At 44.6% G+C, this 12,079-nt stretch overlaps 1 protein-coding gene across 1 annotated transcript in view; it reads right to left on the bottom strand.

Moving 5' to 3' along the window:
• The window catches only part of ubl5 (ubiquitin like 5), a 146,857-nt gene extending 136,843 nt beyond the window's left edge, over nt 1-10,014 (bottom strand). Inside the window, exon 1 of the mRNA XM_059640025.1 lies at nt 10,002-10,014. The gene's annotated coding sequence lies outside the window, so the exon portion shown is untranslated. The remainder of the gene's footprint in view (nt 1-10,001) is intronic.
• Nucleotides 10,015-12,079: the final 2,065 nt, after the last annotated feature.

The following is a 12,079-nucleotide window of genomic DNA, read 5'->3' as shown; positions in this document are numbered from 1 at the left end:
CAGACCAGGTAAGGGTAGAAAATTTCCTTCCCTAAAGAGTGTGATTGAAGTAGCAATTTTTAACAGCAATAGCAGATGGTTATCACAGTCACCATCACTGATGACTAGTTTTTAATTTCAGCTATTAGTAACTGAACACAGATCCCCAGAGCATTAACCTGGGCCTGAGATTACTAGTCCAACAATACCACAAAACCCACCTCCTCCTCCCCTCTATTCCTCTTCCTCCATTCTCATCCTCCTCCCCCATCCCTCTTCCCTCTCTCCTCATCTTCCCCTACTCCCCACCTCCTCCTGTGCTGTTTCTCCAGACCCTCTTACCCCTCTCCTCCTCCCCTCTTGTCCTCCTCCATCTCCACTTCTCCTTTCCACTTCCTCCCCTATTCTCCTCCCTTACCCTCTCCTCCCCCACTTCCACCTCTTCCCCTTCACCCCACTCCTTCTCTTCCCCACTTCTCCTCCCTCTCCTCCTCTCCCCATTCCCCACCTCCCCTTCCTCGCTCTGTCTGTTCTTCTACATATCCCTGCACCCACTATTTATTTTGCATTTCCATTGCATTGATTATCCTTCCCTTGCTTGTCTGGCTGGAATTCAGTTTGAAAATTCTCTGACTATTTCTTCACCAAAGGTAAATAAAAAGATTTCAGACTTAATGCCAACAAGAATGACTTCTTAAGCACCAAGGCCCTCCTGAGAGAGACAGTAAGGCACTATGTAAATGAAAGCTTTTTTGGTGATACTCTTGCCCCATGCACCCATTCAGAAAATTATTTCTGAGCATTAGGATTCCCAGTAGTCTTTGATCGCAATGCTGTTGCATGGATCCACTAGTAAGGAGTGTGGAGAATGAGGCAGATGTAATGCAATTTATTTATAAGGGAGCCCATTAGTTTGCTACAACAGTAATTGGGAACTGAGTGATCTCACACACACAGTTCACCCAGAAACACAGCATGCATGTATAAAATGGAAATGTTGCGGGGCTCTATTAGCATGAGCAACGGAGATGAGCATCGGGGCGGTATGATGGCTCAGAGGTCAGCACTGCTGCGTCATAGCACCAGGGACCTCGGCCCAATTCCACCCTTGGGTGACATCTGTGTGGAGTTTGCGCATTCTTATCATGTCTGAGTGGGTTTTCTCTGGGTGCTCCGGTTTCCTCCCAGAGTCCAAAGATGTGCAGACTAGGTGGATTGGCCATGCTAAATTGCCATTAGCGTCCAGGGATGTATAGATTAGGTGGGTTTGGGGAATGTGTCTGGGTGGGATGCTCTGAGGGTTGGTGTGGACTTGTTGGGCTGAAGGGCCTGTTTCCACACTGTAGGGATTCTGTGGAATCGAGGATATCTATGGAAGTTGTCCATCATGACTGGCTTTGCAGATATGTTTTGACCATCAGTTTATGTGACTTTCCCGAGATTGCCGCCTTTAAGTTTGGTCTCCCTGCTATAAGATGTTGTGAAACATGAAAGGATTCAGAAACGATTTACAAGGATGTTGCCAGGGTTGGAAGGTTTAAGATATAAGGAGAAGTTGAATAGGCTGGGGCTATTTTCCCTGGAGCATCAGAGGCTGAGGGGTGATCTTTTGGATGTTTATAAAATCATTAGGGGTATGGATAGGGTGAACAGACAAGGCATTTTCCCCAGGGTGAGGAGTCCAAAAACGGAGGGCATAAGTTTAAAGTGAGAGGGGAAAGATTTAAAATTGATCGAAGAGGCAACTTTTTGACGTAGAAAGTGGAGCGTGTATGGAATGAGCTGCCAGAGGAAATGGTGGAAGCTAGTACAATTACAACATTTAAAAGGCATGTGATGAGTACACGAAAGGGAAGGGTTTAAAGGGATGTAGTCAAATGCTGGCAAACAGGCCTAGATTTAAGGTATCTGGTCAGCATGGATGTGTTGGATTAAAGCGTCTATTTCTGTGCTGTATGACTTTACGACTACTTAAAGTTTGTGCTCCATGAGATCTAGGAATTGCAGCACTTCCCTCTCTGAAACAGAATTCCCCAATGGTTCATCTTTTAGGAATGCCATCTGCAGTTCTCCCTGAACACCCCCAAACATGTGCAACCCCCCACCCTAACACCCTCCCCGTTCAGCATCAACTCTCACCTGATTGATTTTGACAACCCAGTGCCAAGTTTTGAGAACATTTTGAGCTGCGGCTAACTCCGGCGGCACACGTCCCTGGCAGTTTCATCACTTGACCTCCCATGAACTCACCCCACACCTTCCAATCTGCACCCTCCAGCAACTGGTCAGCTAATCTTCACTACACCCCATTTTCCCAATAGGCCAACAGAGTCTCCAGTGCCTGGCTGGATGAGTGCTGAAAGTAGGTCAAACAAGAGTTTCATGAACATCTTTGCAATGAATAAAATGAAGAAAATATACAAAGCAAAAAGAAAATTATCTTAACGTCCACCAAATTTTACAACATAGGACAGACCATTTGGCCCAACTGGTCCATACAAACACTTACACACCAATAGTTATGGAGTGCTCCCAGCTCTGTGTTTCTTTCTGTGCATAATGATGAGTGTAGCCTGCAAAACTAATCTATAAACAATGTTTCTTCTTTAACTGCTTTCCCTGCCTCTGAGTGAGAAGCTGAGAAGACACTGGTATCTTGGAGTAGTGGATGCGCTGGTGCCGATCTACCGAGAGCAACCTTATGGCAATAACTAACAGGAAAATAGAAGTCCTGTTCATCTTGCCCAACACAATAAACCAAGATATTAAAAAAAGAGTTCGGAATCAATTCTCTACAAATTGTCTTCGTCCTTTCCCCTTTAAATTTCTGTTGTCGTTGGAATGTTTGAATTCTGTACAGATTGTTTAGACAGGCTCAGCTTCCATCTGCCACTTCAGACCTCTCTATCTCTTAGCTAGTATAGTACCAAAGGGAGTTGAATTTCATTCTGCCTGCATTGTGCAAACATATCTGACAGGACTATCAAAATCTCAAGAGTCTGTGACAGTAGTTATTATCATGTACAAATGCTACTTCGCACGTTGCTGTAGCCTGCCAACTATCTTTGCCGACCTGTTTAATTACCATCCGTCCCTGACAAGGAATATGTCCCGCTTATTCACTTGCTGGCAAAATCCACTTATTAGGAATTCATTACTGAAATACAGCAAACAGTCCTTCCCCCTGTGCAGGTCTACCTGGCCATGATATCTAATATCACGTGTATTATTTACGATCGCCTGCTTAATAGAATGCCTGGACAAAAAACACTCCAGGGAATAATGTCAGCCTGATACTGGTGGCTGATGGCATGCACACACACACACACACACACACACAGACAGACACATGCCCACACACACACACACACACGCATACAGACATAAACAGACAAACACACACACACATGCACACACAAACACACATACACGCATACAGACATAAACAAACACACACACACATGCACACACAAACACAGACACACACGCATACAGACATAAACAGACACACACACACATATACAAAGACACTCATACACACAGACACAGAGACGCACACACAAATATGTGCACACACACAAACACACACACTCACACACAAACAGACACACACATTCTCACAAACACACATTCACACACACAGTGATATGACCCAAATTCACAAGGAGTCAAAATCCTCGGGTTGTTCAGACTTTCCTGTACTACATCATTTTATTGTCTTTCCCCCATCTCAATGTATGCAAATATGCCTCCCTCCCCATACATTTACTGACCCTATGCCCTCACACCAATGCCTGATACCACAGGCAGGATTTTAACCTGCTCAGAACTCACACACTTACACCAAGTTAAAATCAGGCCTGACATTTCAGTCGACATTCATAGATTTACAGTCATACAGCACAGAAACAGATCTTTCAGCCCAACCAGTCCACGTCAACCATAATCCCAAATTAAACTAGTCCCACCTGCCTGCACTTGGACAATATCCCTCCAAACCTTTCCTACTCATGTGCTTATCCAAAAGTCTTGTAAATATTGTAACTGTACCCACATCCACCACATCCTCTGGCAGTTCATTCCACACATGAGAAAAAGTTGCCCCTCATGTCTTTTTCAAATTTTCCTCCTCTCATCTTAAAAATATGCCCCCTAGTTTTGAACTTCCCCATCCTAGGGAAAAAGACAGCTACCATTCAACTTATCTACTCCCCTCATGGATTTCACAAAGCTCCTTAAGGTCACTGTTCAACCTCCTGTGCTCCAGTGAAAAAAGTCCCAGCCTACCCAGCCTCTCCTTATAGCTCAAACCTTCCATTCTTGGCAACATCCTGGTAAATCTCTTCTGAGCCCTCTCCTGGTTAATAAAATCATCCAATGTCCAGCAGGCAGAAGCTGGGGCTCTGGGGTTGAATTTTCACTGGCTCTGCCTGCTTCTAAATGCCCCAGTTCAGTGTTGGGAACCTCATCATCCATTAACCTACATTCTACCACCGATTTGAAAAAGAACTTTTCTGCTTAGTATGTGAGTTGAATTCCAATAATATTAATTGTGGGATCTTTTGACACAGGAGAAGACATTCAGCCCTGTGCCTGGCTGTTAGAAAGGGATATCCAATTCATTCCACTCGCCTGGTTAATTCCCCACATTTTTGCACACTTCTTTCATTCAAGTCTTTACCTAAATCGCTGTGGAAAGTTGCTATTCAGTTACAGAAGCTGTACAGTGTCGAAGCAGGCCATTAAGTCCACACTGACCCTCCAGAGACCATTCCACCCGGATTCATCCCAATATCCCTGTACCTCTGCATTTCCCATGGCCAATTCTCCTAACCTGAACATCTTTGTGACTGTGGGAAGAAACTGGAGCACCAAGAGGAAACCCACGCAGACACGGGGAGAATGTGCTAACTTCACACAGACAGTTGCCTGAGGATGGAATCGAACACGGGTCCCTAGCGCTGTGAGGCAGCAGTGCTAACCAGTGAGCCACCGTGCCGCCCCATCTGAATCTGTTTTCACTCCTCTTCCAGACAGCACCTTTCAGATTACAAAATACTCATGACCCCGACAATACACTCTCCTCACCCCTTCCTGGCTCCCAACTCCCTTAAATCTGTGCACCTCTCCCCCACCTCCCCCCCACCCCAACCTGTTACAGAACTTGGTGCCAGTGGGAACAATTTCTGTCAAACTGTTGTTGATTTTATGAAGTGGAGCAAGCAAAGATCAGTGACAGTGTTTGTTAAATGTAAAGTTGCCATAGTCTGACTAGACAATAGGGCTGCTCTCTCATTACAGAGAGAGACAATTCGAGGTGACTTGACCTGAGGGTCACCATGCCTCAGGCAAGCAGAGAGGTTGAGAAGGAGAGTATTTCATGGTAACCTCAGCCAGTGTGGGAACTGAATCCAGTGGTTACCATTTTTAAACAAGGGATCACCCTTTTGTGACAGAAAATGAAAATGTTTTTTTCTCTCAGAGGATTATGCAACTTTGGAACTCCCTGCCTTAGAAAGTGATGAAGGTAGGCTCATTAAATATTTTAAAGACCGAAGAGGATAGACTCTTGCTCGGCAGGGGAATCAAGGGTTATCAAGAATAGATGAGAATGTGGAATCTGAAGCTCAAAGAGATCAGCCATGATCTTATCAGATAGTGGAACAGGCTCAAGCATCCAAATAGCCCACTTCTGCTGCTATTTTGTATGTTGGCATGTTTCAACTAGCAACAAACATTCTTTAAAAACTAGAAACTCGGTCTGAACCTGTGTGAAGATCTGCAGAACCTGCACTAGGGAGGTTAGTCTGTGAGAAGGTGATAGCTGAGTGGCATTACCACTGGACTGTTAACTCAGAAACCCAAATAATGTTCTGGAGACCTGGGTTCGAATCCCAGATGGTGGAATTTGATTTCAATAAATATCTGGAATTAAGAATCTAATGATAACCATTGATCCATTGTTGATTGTTGGAAAAACCCATCTGGTTCACTCATGCCCTTTACGGAAGGAAGCTGCCATCCTTAACTGGACTGGTCTACATGTGACTCCAGACCCACAGCAATGTGGTTGACTCTTAACTGCCCTCTGGGCTGTAAGGCATGGGCAATAAATGCTGCCTAGCCAGCGATGCCCTCATCCCATCGATGAATAAATAAGGAGAGAGCTCAGAATTATTTACCTGACAGAGAAGAATTTGTGCATGGGAAAGAGAGATAGAAACAGAAAAATGAATGCTCCAGGTCACATAAATACCATTAAAACTGCACTGAAAAGTGTGAAAGAAATATGATGCAAGAGTTAGACAAAACAGTAAATGTGTGAGGAACATAGGGAAACGCAACGGAGGCTAAATGTAAATGGCAGATGTCCCAATTGACCAAAAGCTATTGAAATGACATTGATCACCAGTTTTTAAGTCTTGGGAGAAGGATTAGTTTTATAGTGCTTCTATTACTGACTGAGCTTTTCCTGTTAATTGGTATTTCTTATTTCTGTGTAACTTCAGGAGTGAGAGATATTGGGTGGGAGGTGCTGCATACCCATCATTATATTGGGTTTAGCGGGAAGACCAGAGCTTGACATCAAATTTGAACAGCGTACCTCCCAAGAAGGATGACAAGGAGATCTCTTGTAGCTATTACAGCATTCAAGAATTATTCAACAGTGCAACTGGTCCCATTTTATGCTGCTACAGAGTGTGAATAATGTCATAATTGGATCTTGGTTCAAAACACCATAGCTTGCTGTGACTAATTGCCATTTCATACTGAAGCATTGAACGCTTTCAAATCATGTGTGCATATTAATTGCTTCTTTGTCAGTGCAGTGACCAGAACACATTGGCCTGTCAATAACTTCCATCTGCACGGTCTTCCTGTTAGTGCCGTCCTTCCCACCTGCGGGCTGAAGGGCCATCTTGTGCATTTGTAACAGACTTTTAAAAAAGAAACATACAGAGGATCTGCAGTGGGATGCTAGGAAACAATCTGCATCCTTTAGCAATTGTCTAACCTTTTGAAATCTGTGTGAGTCTGCATCATTGACCGAATGAGACATCAAGGCTAAGATAAATTCACAGGTAAGCCACTTAGCAGAAGCTCCAGAAGCAGCACTGTTTAATGAGATGGAGACAGGAAGATCCCTGCAGTCTTGATGACGCAGAATCGCATTAATAAATAAAATGGAAAGTAGTGCAGAAACTCACACTGTGACAGCAGGTCGCTGGTAATTATCAGTTGCATGAAGAAAATAAGATTAGAGGAGGAAAGCGAGGGGATCTCTTGATACTGCGTCCTCCTTCTCAATGTGAAAACAGTATGAAACTTATTGCATTCAGGAATAGATGTCAATCATATTAATAATGAAATAATGAAAGGCATACTTGTAAATGCAAAACTCTCACAGCAGGGAGGGAGCTTTATATTAATTCTTTGCAAATGAGTGGGGGATAAACAGTCTGGCGATATATTCAATATTTATTATTTAATAAAGACGGAGTTGTAATTTTCTTCACAGGAGTGTGAGGCCCCAGTGTGGGTCAGGTGCTATTCTTAATGGGGAGGCAATGGTCAATGGTATTATCGCTAGGTTATTAATCCAGAAACTCAGCTAATGTTCTCGATGATGGTTTTTGAATTCAGTAAAAATCTAGAATTAAGATTCTAATGATGATCGTGAATCCATCGTCGATTTTCAGAAAACCCATCTGGTTCACTCATGTTCCTTAGGGAAGGAAATCTGCCATTCTTACCTGGTCTGGCCTATATGTAACTTCAGACCCACAGCAATGGGATTAATTCTTAACAGAACTTTGGGTAATTAAGGAAGAACAATAAATGATGGCCCAGCCAGAGATGTCCACATCCTATCCACATATGGGAAACTCTCTAACCTGCAGCTCAGTGCTTGAGCCTCTGGAATATGTCAGAGTAGACAGTAGGGTGTTGCTTTAACTCAGTTGGCAGACAGCTGGTTTGTGATGAAAAGTTAAGCGAGCAGCATAGATTGAAATTGAGGTTACTATGCTAGACTCTCCTTCTCAACCACTCCCCTTGCTTGAAGTGTGGTGACCTTCAGGTTAAATCGACACCAGCCGGCTCTCTGTAATGAGAGGCAGTCCTGTGGTCTGGTAGGACTATGGTGACTTTACCTTCCACCTTTACTGAGAGAATGGCCATAAGACACAGGAGCAGAATTAGGCCATTCAGCCCATTGAATTTTCTCTGCCATTTGATCATGGTGGATGTGTTTCTCAACCCCATGCTCCCTGCTATCTTCTTGTAATCATTGATTGCCTTACCAATCAAGAACCTATCTGTCTCTGTCTTAAATGCACTCAATGACTAGGCCTCCACAGCCCTCTGAGGCAGTGAGTTTCTTTAATCCACCATTCTCTGGCTGGAGAATGCACTAAGCAACACATAGCAGGTAACCTGAACACTATCGTGAATTTCTGGGGACAGATTGGCCACTAATATCCATTATAAACCCGCCGAATCCCATAGTTAGCTTGACTATACATCCTCACACCTTGCTTCCTGTAAAGGCTCTATTCCATTCTCAAAGTTCATCCATCTCCGTTGCATCTGTACTGATGGTGCCTACTTCAACAAGGGGTCTTCTGAAATATCCACCTTCTTCCTCCAGTGGGAATTCCCCAGCACTGTAGTTGACATCAGTCAGATCCAACCCATCTCCTGCACTTTAGTCTCTACCACCTTTCTTTCTTCCCATAACAGTGATGGGGTCCTCTCATCCTCACCTACCATCCCACCAGCATCCACATCCAGAAGATCATTAGTCGTCATTTCCATCACCTCGTGAGATGCTCCCACTAGACACATATTCCCCTCCCTTCCCCAATCCATCTTCTGCAGGAACCGTTTCCTCCAGGACACTGTGATCCACTCTTCCGTCACTCCTCAAAATTCTGGAACTCCCTTTATTAAATTCGTTTTGTGGGATGTGGGCATCGCTGACTGGCCAGTATTTGTTGCACATTCCTGGTTGCCTATGAGAAGGGTGTTGACTCAGAATGTCATTAGGGGGGAAATTCCAGGATTTAGATCCTGTGACAGTGAAGGAATAGTAATATATTTCCAGGTCAGGACAGTGAGTGGCTCGGAGGGCAATTTGCAGGGGGTCGTGTTCCCATGTGCCTGCTGTCATTGTCCTTCCAGATGGAAGTGGTTGTGGGTTTGGAAGGTACTGCCTGAGGATCATTGGTGAAATTTTGCAGTGCATCCTGTCGAATGTACACACTGCTGCTAATGAGCGTCAGTGGTGGAGGGAGTGGATGCTTGTGGATGTGTTGCCAATCAAGCGGCTGCTTTGTCTTGGATGGTGTCAAGCTGCTTGAGTGTCATTGGGCCTGCTCCCATCCAGGCAAGTGGCGAGTTTTCTATTGCACTCCTGACTTGTGCCTGGTAGATGGTGGACAGGCTTTCAGGCGTCAGGCCTCCCTAATGGACTGCAGTGGTTCAAGAAGGCAGCTCACTACAACCCTCTCAAGAGTAACTAGGAATGGGAAACAAATGCTAGCCCAGCCAGTGATGCTAATGTCCCACAGATTAATCAATCATGTGTTTCACCTTCTGTTTTCATGAAAGCCTCTTAGATCAAGTCCGCTGATCAGATTCTCAATGTCTCCTTGGTATTTAATCAATCAAGTTCTGTGTGTCTTCCTCACTTCATATTGTGTAGAATTGTTGCCTTGTTGTACTTTACTCCATTTCAAAGCAATCAAAACAAAACAGGTTACAATCTCCATCTCGAGACCATTCACTATTCTAGGTTTGCAGCTCCCCCAGCATTGCAGGAATGAATGGATGTGTCCATTTTCTGTCCAAAACTATTCACTAAGAATGAACTATCCTGCTATTCTAGCCACTCACCACATCTCATTGAACCCTCCCTTCCCTAGCTGCTCCCCACCTATCATTAAACATAACACCTCCAATCACTAGCCCCACCTTCATTAGACTGACCCTCATTGTTTACTAGCCCCTCACTAACTCTGCCTTACCCCTCACTAAGTCCTCACCAGCTCCTCTTCAACCCCTCGAAAGCAGTTCCCTGCCACTCCTTTCTCGAACGCCTCACTAACACATCCTCCAGTCACTTCATTCGACCCACTCTTCACTCACAGTTCCCTCACCCATCGGGTGATAGCACCACCCTCACCCTTCCTTAACTCCTACCCAATACCCCTCACTAGTCATTTCCTCACTCTTCACTAAGCCCTGCCCCAGTGCTTGTTACTCCACAGCTTCTGTTAGCCCTATCACCCCCAATGTGTGGAGACAAATATACCGTAGAAATGCAAGTCTTATGATTCTTTCAGCAATGTCCCTTCAGTGTTACCATGAGATTGATACTCTTCCCTTTATATGCTAAGGGGGTGGACACAGAAATCATGTACTACCCCTAGTCCCCCCCACTGCTCCAGATGCAGTAGCAGCAGATCCTCAAGAGGATCCAGTCACTGGGCCCCGATCTACCTCTGCTGCTCCAGGGGCTGTGCTTCCAAACCTCTTGGGCCTTCCAGGAATAAGGACAAGGTGGTCAACATAGTGACATATGAGGACCAGGTGTAACCTAAATCTCTGGAGGCCAAACAATGAAACTCTACACTTTGGCGGGGGAAGAGAAACAGAAAAACAGAGTTTAATTCTAAAAAGACAAGAGACAAGAAAGTATTAGGGGATCTGGTGTCCTTGTACATGAATCACTGGAAACTAGCAACAGGTGCAGTGAGAATTGGGGAAGGCTAACGTTCTGTTAATTTTTATTGCAAAAGGTTTGGGGAATGATAATACTGAAGATTTACTGCATTTAGCTGAAGCTCTGAAGCAGACACATGGAGTACTGTGTACAGTATACTTCATCCAAGGAGGTTCACATTTGGAAGGCAACAGAGGTTTCACTCTATGGGTTCTGAGATGATGGAACTCGCTCATATGGAAAGATTGAGTAAACTGGGCTTATATTCACCGGACTGTAGAAGAATCATGGTAATCTGATTAAAACATAAACTTCTTAAGGAATACAAACACAGAAGGTATTGGAAAAGCTCATCAGCTATGTCGAAAAAATCAGAGTTAATGTTTTGGGTCTGATGACCCTTCCTCAGAAACTGGTGGTAGGTCGGCAAACGTTGGTTAATGCGCAGAAGACAGGATGGGGGAGGAGATCGGGAGTAAATGATAGGTGGAGATGGAACCCGAAGAGAGAGAAGAGTAGTCGGATAAACAAAGGAATTGGTAACAATCTGTCGAGGAGGGTGACTGTGAGTGAGAAACTAGGGAGTATATAATGGCAGGCTATGTGATAACAAGGCCTGGTGTGTAGGGTAGGGGGCTAGGACATGGGAGAATTTAGGCGCTAATATTATTGAACCAGATTCGAGTTGTATAGCAGGAGTTTTATTGAAGGCTTTAAAAGGCTCCTTCAGGCTCACAGCACTCAGCCTCAGTCAAGTTTCTTTCTCCAAGTGACTTCACAGGGGTTTAACTAATCATATACAGTGAGTGGACTCAGGTAATCGAACACTAAGAAACTGAGCAATACTGAGATGAAGAGACATTTTCTCAGGTGAAGCTGGTAAGTCTCTGGAATTCTCCCTCTCAGACATATTTGTAGGTGCTCAGTCATTGAATATATTCAAGAGAGAGACTGATAGGTTTGTGAACACTAAGGGAATCAAAGCGTATGGAGACAGGGTAGGCAAGAGGACTTGAGGGAGAAGATGAACCATGATCTCAGTGTCTGGTCACTTATGTTTGGGATACAACCCCTATTTTCCAAAACTTTCAACTCCCCACCTGCAACACCTCATCTTCACTACGTACATTCAGTCCCGGCATACCTGTATACCCCATGAGGGTTGCCTAAAAGCCCTCCCCATTCCTCCTCTCTCCTAGGCCCACCCAGTGCCCCTCCACCAACATTCTCATTCACTTGGTGGAACTGATCCTCACCCTCAACAACTTTTTCTTTGATTTCTCCAGCTTCCTACAAACCAAAAGGGTGGCTATGGGCACCTTAATGGGCCTGAGCTCTGCTTGGCTCATTGTAAGATGTGTGGAACAGTCCCTC

This window comes from Stegostoma tigrinum, chromosome 35 (genome assembly GCF_030684315.1).
Source record: "Stegostoma tigrinum isolate sSteTig4 chromosome 35, sSteTig4.hap1, whole genome shotgun sequence".
In the NCBI taxonomy this organism is placed as follows: Eukaryota; Metazoa; Chordata; class Chondrichthyes; order Orectolobiformes; family Stegostomatidae; genus Stegostoma; species Stegostoma tigrinum.
The sequence above is the reverse complement of the archived record's forward strand: the minus strand, read 5'-3'. Positions and strand labels throughout refer to the sequence as shown.